This window comes from Epargyreus clarus, unplaced genomic scaffold (genome assembly GCF_041222505.1).
Source record: "Epargyreus clarus isolate Ecla_fem2 unplaced genomic scaffold, WU_Ecla_fem_2.2 ptg000025l, whole genome shotgun sequence".
Lineage (NCBI taxonomy): Eukaryota > Metazoa > Arthropoda > Insecta > Lepidoptera > Hesperiidae > Epargyreus > Epargyreus clarus.
Window position 1 is genome coordinate 3,368,064 of NW_027332232.1, and position 9,876 is coordinate 3,377,939.

At 39.7% G+C, this 9,876-nt stretch overlaps 1 pseudogene; it reads right to left on the bottom strand.

Annotated features, from left to right (window-relative positions):
* Positions 1 to 7,359: 7,359 nt before the first annotated feature.
* On the bottom strand, positions 7,360 to 9,642 carry LOC140752701 (uncharacterized; annotated as a pseudogene).
* Positions 9,643 to 9,876: the final 234 nt, after the last annotated feature.

Here is a 9,876-nt window from a genome sequence, read left to right on the forward strand (position 1 = left end):
ACACATAAACTTTATTTTTTCTGGTCCACACATGTTCATTTTTCTTCAATTTTTTTGATATTAAATACTTAGGATTATCTCTTCTATTTTTTCTCAGAGTTCCAGTAGTGTGTGTTTTTAAATTCAATAGTTTTTCAGATAAAGATACAGAGTTATAATATTCTCGCTTTTTCCCGGTTTGACATTCATTTTTTTCATCTTGTAATCCTTACCGTTTGTGATCAGTATCGCATTTCTTTTAATAATGACAAAACCGATTCGTCGATAGCCTCTTTATCTTCAGTTCTAAATTCATTTCTCGTGTTATTTCCATAATTCATTTCTCGTGTTATTTCCAGGTAATCTATTTAAAACTTTATTTTTATCCAGAGGGTTTATGCCAGCTTTAGCAAATCCAGCTAATATGTTTTGTTTTATATTTTAAAAGGTAATTATTAGCGTCATGTATTAACCACAGTATTAATCGAAGTATAGACCTTTTTTCGCCCTCAAACGACATGAGCAGGATGTCGTTGGTAGCTGCTGCTTGATCGTTCTTTGGAGTAAGTACGGCATGATCACATAACCATTCAATAGGCTTCTTCTGGGATTGTTATCATTCCATCAAACGATGGAAAATCACCATTACCGATTGTAGGATAAGCATCGACCAGACGGGCGGATAGCTTTGATCCCACAGCTCGGACAGACAGTCTGGATGATCGAATCTCTAAATCCGATGTTCGCACTAGCTGCCAAACAGATCAGGCACATACATCGCACGTACCTTGAAACTGCATACAGCCTCGATGACCGCCACCGGCGATAGTTCACAAGCTCGTAGTTGATGTCAGGATTCGATAGTAGTTCTACTACCTCCCGAAGTGATGATAATGATGTTAGGTTCTCAGATCTAGGAAGTATCTCTCTATCTACCTGGTGGCTGGCCACAACTGGCAAGAAACCCTTGTCGTCATAATTAACGATGCCAATTGCATCTATTATTTTCTTAATATCGGCCCGAAATAATCTCGTTCTCGGTATCGGGTCGGTGACGGTGCGGTGGACAAACGACATTAGGCTGAAATCTACCTACCCTCCGTCGAGTGCAATGTCACTCGTGCGGACGTCTACAGAGCGCGGCCCAGTAATTAAGTACTAAAACGGCTTTTTAATACTACATAGGTAGGAACTACGTAGTCCGTTTTTACATCCTTAAATGGCAATAGTGGATCTCTGTTTTTGATTTACAATAAAAGTCTGCCCTTTTCCTCCAGTCCTTTTTAACTTTTTCTGTCATATTTGCTATTAAATCCCGTAATATTTACTTCTCACCTAGTCTTTTTGATGATATTTTTGATTGCTAGTTCCGTTTTGGATAGAATGCTTCTTTTTAAGAATGCTGGCTGCTGGTATATTCCTGGTTACGTACTTTTCTTTTCTGGAACTTGATTTCAAACAGGTTTTTCCCATTAAATAAATACATTACCGTAGGAAAATTAGGTTAAAAGAGCGTAAACAAAACGTCTTGTTTAAAGATATGGTATGTGCACTCTGATGTATATTAACTACATAAGATCACGGGTTATCTTCTTATTGAAGCATAACACAATATGATTAATTTAAAACAGCGGTTTATTTATTAAATACAAATAAGTTTTACATAACAAATATGAACTAATGAAATACTTACTTTCCTAAAACAAATAATCAACAATTAATTGTTCATGCTTCGCCATTGTTATTGTAATAACTTAAATCTTCTTTTACGTGTTTAAATCAAAGCAAATATACAAACATATCTGAGTTTTAAAGAAATTATTAAATAATATTGAAACATGATAACGTCAATGTCATCAAAGCTTATAACTATTTTACTTAGAAGAGATACGACTGCTTCCTACTAATTAGATCGAGCAACAAAAAAAATGAAAGGAGTGGTGTTATAACTTTTTGGAAGTGGGGTATAAAAAATTCAAACACATAGATGGCTTCGAGTAACATTAGGTAGTTTGCTATAGAAATACTGATTATTTTTAGCTAATTAAATTGAAATAAACCAACACGCCCCCTAAAAAATTAATCCACTCTTATTAAAAAAAAATATACAGTATAAAACCAACCAACCAACAAGATCGTATACACCTTCACAATTTTATAACTTTTAAATCAGGCATTTTGAATGCCTGACCTTTTGCATTTGTGATTAATCCAGGCAGCTCGAGCTCAATGTTTCGTTTAGTTTCATTGTATCTCCGAACGGAAGCTCTATTTACATGTGTATTTTAACATTGTATTTATGGAAAGATGCCCTGTGAAGTTCTGGGTGTTTTGAATCGTATTTTCTTACAGAAGTTCTATGAACTGCTGGGTTTTTTTAGTATACCTAATAACGGCTATGTTATGTGCTTTTTCTTTTGTACATCCCTTTACTATTGTATAAAGCCGGTCTCTTGTTACTGCAAACTTATCCGCATCCGAAATTGAAATATGCGACGCGTTACGACCGTTATCTACGCGTTTGTCTACCGCCGCCGTCACGGACCGTCACCGAGAACGAGATTATTTCGGGCCGACCTTAATATGAAGTGACGGCGGCAGTGGACGAACGCTCTCAATGTCAAGTCTTTCAAGGACAGGGTTTCAACCATTCAAACTGGTTGCGTAAATGTTAATTTGGGATTGGAATTTTGACGAAATTACAGCAGGAACATTGTTTTGGAAGTCAGGGACTTAATATATTTTTTAGAAGTTGCTTCTTTATCTCTCCTTGGTTTACTTTGAGGTCGGCCTCTTTTACTTGCAGAAATCAAATTGCGCTGAGAATTTATATTATTACTCTCGCGAACTATAACTGGTTTAAATGTTGTTAGTTTGGGGTCGGAATTTTGAAAAGCGCTAACCTCGGAAACTTTATTTCGAGTATTTAAAGCCTGAGTGTATGAGCTTTTCGCGCATTTTCCATGTTCGCTAATGTTTAAGCGAACGGCGGTTTATAAGAGTTCACGGATTTTTCGGATACGAGTAACGCTAAACCCTTTTATAACAAAATAACTGAACAACGTGACGAATCACTATCTGTTATTTAATTTGAAATCCTTTTGCTAATGACTTTGGGGGTCCTCATTTCGGTAGCTAAGTTAACGATGTGGGACTCAGGGACTTTTGCGTAGATACTTAGACAAGTCTACATTATCCAGAGCTACAACCGGTTATATATTCTGGACCATTGAAGTCTAGCGGCTTAATTTGGGGGGCAGAAGAGCTCGTCCGCACCGGGCCCGCGATCCTGGGAAAAAAGATCGTTAGAACCAAACAATCTATGTAATGATGGGTACCGGTCAAACAAAAAATAAAGTCACCGGATCACAGGCGAATTTTTTTACACTGGGGGCCTCCATACAACCTTCCGACCCGGGTCTCTGACAACCTTTGTCAGCCACTGGGTTGAAGTGTGACTTTCAACGGTAATCCTTTCAATGGCATTCAACCCGTTGTCACAAACATGTTTAATTGATAGCAATACTGCTAGAGATCGCTCACTATCGAATTCGAAGAAACTGGAAAATGCCTTTTCCGCGTACGGGCCGACTCGATTACTTTCATCTACCGCGTGACTATTGTATAAGAAATATCTCCCGTCTTTTCCAAAAAGATTTATTTAGATGGCCCGTGAACAAATAAATATCAAGATCGTTATGATCTTGGTTAAAAACATTAATAACCAAATAATCGCGAAGTTTAATTATGGAATAATCCATATTGGTTTCAAGTATAACATTTACGACAACCGCGCTGAAGTCCATTTGCTTAAATTTTACTACAAAGTTTGCTTCTGAACAAAGGTTATCTCAGAAGCGACCGGTCGCATTTATATCTGCAATAGTACCGTAATACAAATTGTCACCAGAACATAAAATTGAATCTATCCCTGAAGAGGTGAAACGTTTTCTATTCTTTACTACAGAATAAACAGCCGCGTACGTTAATATGGCAACACATTGTGCGTGTAACCCTGGATGCAGCTTCGCCTCGTGCCGAGTGCCTAGGACTGTCAAGACAGATAGCAACATATTTTTTGAACAATCATGACAAGCACGACTAGCCTTTTATTTTTCCATTTATTCTTTTTAAGTGCACGCATCGCAAACGCAAATTTCGCCTCTGTATTCAGAGTTTTATTCTGATTTGGCTGCAGAAGAGGTGATATTTCGGAACAATAAAACTTAGTTTTTAATTTTCCGTGTATTTTTATTGTAAATCATGGTAACCCGTTTTCAATTACTGCTAGAACTGCGGCCGTGTTTCATAAGATTTGAGGACGCTGCAGCAATCGCGGCTACGTTACCGCACAAAAGCGTCATAGGTTTTGTTATTAATGTTAGAATGTGCGGACTGTAGGCTTTCTTGCTGATTTGTTACCAAATCAATAAAATTTCGTTGCATATGAAGTTGTTTAAGATCTCACTTGTTTTGATGAAGATTTCGCTGAAGGACCTTTTCTCGTCCGAATTTGAATATTTTTCTACCTAAGGGTGACCGATAAAGGGACGGGGGGCGGTCAAAGTTTTTCGATTTTTTCGGTATAAATTTCGGGAGAACCACCAATCCGATACAGACCTGAGTGGTGTCTGCGGATAGGTATTGTCAAAACGGAGCTATTGAAAAATGGAAGGAATCGAACAACACACGGGGAAGAAATTGGCGAAAAATTGTAGCGAATAAGTGCGAAAACTGAGATTTGTTGTAATTTGCAAACTCGGACAGGAATGAATGAGGTATCAAAGGAAAGGTATTATTGCAAGGAATCCGTAAACACCAAATGTTTTAAAATGCGACGGCGAACAACGGAGATACTGGACTTCAAATTTCAAGAGAGTGGCCATGCAGCACTCGGCATTGAGCCGCCAGGTGCAAACACCGACGTCTGTATCGGCTGCTTTTGTCTTACCCCTCACCTACCGTGTCTCCCTTCTGGCCGGCTTAACAGCGGGTACTTTCTTCTCGTTAAGCAATTCAAAGTCCGGTGTGGATAAGCAATGATCGTGTTAATTCATTTAACACATAAATTACTTGCATACTAGACATATCATAAATATTAAAAATATTTCATTGCATTTTTAATATTTGTGATATTCCCTGAAGCATGGATTGAGATATAGACCTGGAAATTGTGGGCAATCAGGACAACCATATGCCACCATGGTCCTTTTTTATTTTTACTGTAGCAGACTCTACACCGTTTTCGCATTATCCTTTCACCAATATATTTGGCAAATGTATTTCCCTTTAGAGAGGGATTGTGAAAGTTCTGTCACATTTGGAGACTGTATTAAATTTTAATGTTTAATACAGAATTTCTATAATGATATAATTCTATCTTTGAATTATTCATTTTTATATACAAAAGAAAGCCATTCACTAGACATATTTGCATCAAATGAATTATTAACTTCTTATACCAGCGTAGGGGTTTGTGTTCACAGGAATAGTAACTCAAAAGCTGGTCGTGCCTGTCAATTGATCGCATGTATTTATTATATTCTATTTGTCGGTGGACGAACGCTCTCAATGTCAAGTCTTTCCAGCTTATGGTTTTAAACATTCAAACTGGTTGCGTAAATGTTAATTTGGGATTGGAATTTTGACGAAATTACAGTAGGAACATTGTTTTGGAAGACAGGCACTTGATATTTTTTTAGAAGTTGCTTCTTTATCTCTCCTTGGTTTACTTTGAGGTTGGCCACTTTATTTGCAGAAATCAAATTGCGCTGTGAATTTATATTATTACTCTCGAGAACTGCAACTGGTTTAAATGTTGTTAGTTTGGGGTCGGAATTTTGAAAAGCGCTAACTTCGGAGACTTTATTTCGTTTATTTAAAACCTGAGTGTATGAACTTTTCACGAATTTTCTATGAACCGACGGCGGTTTATAAGAGTTAACGGATTTTTTTATACGAGAAACGCGTTGTCCCTTTTGTTTTTTTGCAAGGTCGCCCTTTTTTAACAGAATAACTGATCAACGTGACGAATCACTGTTATAATTTGAAATCCTTTTGCAATTTTGGATAATGGCTTTGGGGGTCCTCATTTCGGTAGCTAAGTTAACGATGTGTCACAGGGACTTTTGGGTAGATACTTAGACAAGTCTACATTATCCAGAGCTACAACCGGTTGTATATTCTGGACTTTCGAAGTGTGACTTTCAACGGTAATCCTATCAATGACATAAAACCCGTTGCCAAAAACATTTTAAATTAATAGTAATACTGCTAGAGATCGCTAACTATCGCATTCGAAGAAACGGGCAACTCCGCGTTCGAGTCGGCTAGGTTTTTCATCTACTACATAACTATTGTATTAGAAGTATCTCCCGTCTTTTTTCCAAAAAGAACCCGTATGTAGATGGCCCGTTAACAAATAACTATTGTTAGGGGTTCAGGACAGCAAATCAAAGCCTCAATATATATTCATTCCTATCATACATACGTAGCATCAATTACCTATCAAGTACTCCACACTCAGGTCGCGTCTCAACTAACTAGAAACTTCTATATTTTCCCATTTCCCTGCGTGATTTTCGCGCCCAAGCTTCTATTTTTATTTTTTTTATTTTATTCCAGAGCGTCATATATACGTCCAGCAATGAACCCCGAATGCAAGGTTTTTAATCCATTTATAAAATAATGTTTTGCTTTATTTAAAATTTAAACTTACACTATCAAGATCATCGATAAGATCTTGTTTAAAAACAGTATCAACCGAATAATCGCGAAGTTTAATTATGGAATAATCCACATTCCTTTCAAATATACCTTATACGACAACCATGTTTGAGTCTATGACTTAATTTTTACTAAAAACTTTGGAACGTTTATTTCGCAAGGCAATTCTTCTGAACAAGATAATTATCTCGGCGGAAGCGACCGGTCGCTTTTATATCTGCAGTCCGGTGATACAAATTGTCACGAGAATATAAAATTGTATCTATCTCGGAAGATGTTTTTGTTGTCAAAATCACAAAAAAGGCAAAGATAATCTTATTTTGCAAACGAAAGAAAATATTTATTGATAGAGGGAAAATATTCTCAATTCTTTCCCAAAAACATTTATGATTGGCCTTCGAATATTTTTTAATAGGATTTTCTGCTCCAGAAACGCCTAAGTGTACTAGCGAATTCTCCATACTGTTGTCCCAATGTGTATTTCCAGTTTTCATAATGTGTATTTCCAGTTTTCCCTTCTCAGCATAAAGTGTAGCTCCTCAAGAGAGCTAGTCAATATATTCACAGTTAGAGACATTGTTTTTCCTGTATTATTTCTTTTCTATGTGATCAAAAAATATGGCGTCAAATCTATAAGTTCGTTGCCCCCTAAAACAAGGAACTGTTATAATTTCATTGTATACACTGACAAGAGACCAGTTTGATTTGTGCACGACATTTTCATCTAGATTCTAGGCAAATCGCTACCGGTGCGTGTCAGTGTGTCAGCTTGGCCCGTTGGACAGTCAATCCCACTTACTGCCAGATTTGTGACCGTGTTTCATAAGGTTTGAGGACGATGCAGTGACTGCGACGGCTACGTTACGGCACACAATGGCATCATCACCTGCTGTACATATCTGTTGTTCTCCTATATGACATATAAACTCCCATGTGCCCCAATTGTCATTGGTACACCAGTGTTCACTTATTCGAGACATAAAGACAGCTCCCATCGCAATAAACATGGCAAATTATACATATAATTCCTTAGCAGACGTATCCTGCTATCGGCAAATTCTGCTATTGGCATGGAGGTTACCGTTATGGAGCATCTGGTGTGCCACGTGCTGAACATATTTGTTGTTCTCCTATGCGATGCCAGACGCTTATTAATGAGACCAATTCTATGAGCCCTCTGCTCAACTGACTCATTGGCCAGACGCTCATTAATGAGGCCAAGTCTATTAGCTCTCTGCTCAAAAGATTCATTCGCAAGACGCCCTTGGATGTTACCGAGTCTAGAATTATGCCATTCAAGAGTTTCTTGACGTAATCGTGATTTCATATATGCTTTCAGGCCAATAGACGTTTTTCACGATCTTTAATAGTCTCACTAGAACGTGAAAGTTGCGAAGGTTGGTGTTTTCCCGGTGTTTAAGACCTCGAGTTCCATTTCGTTCAGAAAGTTGCTGTAAGCTGTACCTCTTTGGTTCTCTCGACTGCTACCCCCACCAGTGACTCCAGGCATTTACGTCACTCGCCACGATCATATTTTTTGTTCTTAGTTTCTGGCACGCTTCCCGTGTGCGTACCAGGTATGGCTCTATTCCCTCAAAGTAGACTGACACGATTCCAATCTTGAGTTGACCCGCTGTGCCGAGGGCTGCCGCCTCAGTTTCAGTGACCAGCTTGGGGTCGTGGTTAACCTCCAGCTTTTCGCCGAATACGAACATCGCTGCCTTTACTGGTTTTTGTCTGTTTTAAGAGCATTGGATGATCTTCGTCCCTGGGTAGTGTCCCATGGCATCTTCTTTACCCACGTACGGTTCCTGTACGAGGGCAATGTGCATACCCTGCTCTCTTGCAGCTTGAACCAGTTCTACAGTTGCCAGCTTTGAGCGCTGTAGATTCACTTGAACTATCCGCAAGCTTGCTCTGTATGTCTTCTTCGGGGGAGACGCTTTATGTCCCTGGGTGCCTTTAGCAATAGGTAATGCGAGACCGCGCTATCGAATCCCACTTTTGTCTCTCTGGACATTCATCGCTGAATGCCAGGTGTTTCCCTTTGTCCTTCCCGGTTGCCCGTCGACAGTTAATGCAGACTGGTGCCTCGCGCCCCAGTGTCTTTGAGCATTTTTCCCATTTATGGGCCTCTCTACAGTAGCTGCATGCCTGGTTTGGTTCTTTGCATACGGCCTTTGTGTGGCCATAGCCCAGACATTTCGTGCACTGTACCAGCAGGGATTGGTCCATTATAGGTCTTCTCTCGAGGCCGATGTATGTACACTGTTCCGGGCTCCGTTAGTTTTTTGTGGATTGCTGGGGAGAGCTCTAGGATTGGGTGGCATTCGTGCGGGCTCCTCGCTCGTTTCCTATAGCGGACGCGGATCGTCCTGTCCTTCTCGCTGATATCGTTGAACAAGTGTTTATTCTGTGCCCATAGGTAGTCCACTATCTCGTCATCGGTGTGGTAGTAGGACAGGACGTCCTTTATCTTGGCCAGAGGGTTGTTGGTTCTGGCCACTTCTACTTTTAGGTGTTTATCCGCGGCCACTCGGCTTTGCACCAGGGACATGTTTTCTTTTGTCCTGCAGCTCAATATTACTTTTTGGTTTCTATCTTTCCTGACTTTGTCCACCTTAGCATCCCTTATTTTCAGATCTAGGGCCACTCTGATATTCTCGATCACGTTTTCTCCTGTTTTGTTCTGGTCCGTCGATTAGACTATCAGAGTGTGGCTGGGGTTTGGCTTGGAAACCGCCAGAGCGTAGGTGGGTTGGATGCTGTCGCCTTCGCGAGTTCTTGCAGGGCTAACTCAGTTCCTATGTTGATGGCTGGTGGGGGTGTCCGTTGCTTCTGCTCGCGCATTGTTCTCAGCTCTGAGGAGACAGCTTCCAGACGCTCGTGTATCGGCTGCAGGTGTTCAGTGATATCATGCGGCGGGGTAGTTTGTTTTTTTTTTTGTTTTTGTCAAAGTATCGTTAATATATGTTAGTTATCCTTGGATTTCTGTCAACTCGTTGGGGTTAGGTAGGTCTTTTTCAGGGGGGGAGGGGGGAGCTGGCTACTTGCTTTTCTAGGATCTTGTTACTGGTAACCTTCAATTCGTCCAAACAGATTCTGAGTTTTTCCAGATCTTGTTCAATCTGTCTAGTTGTTCAGAGATGGTGTGAACTGTTACGCGGGTCC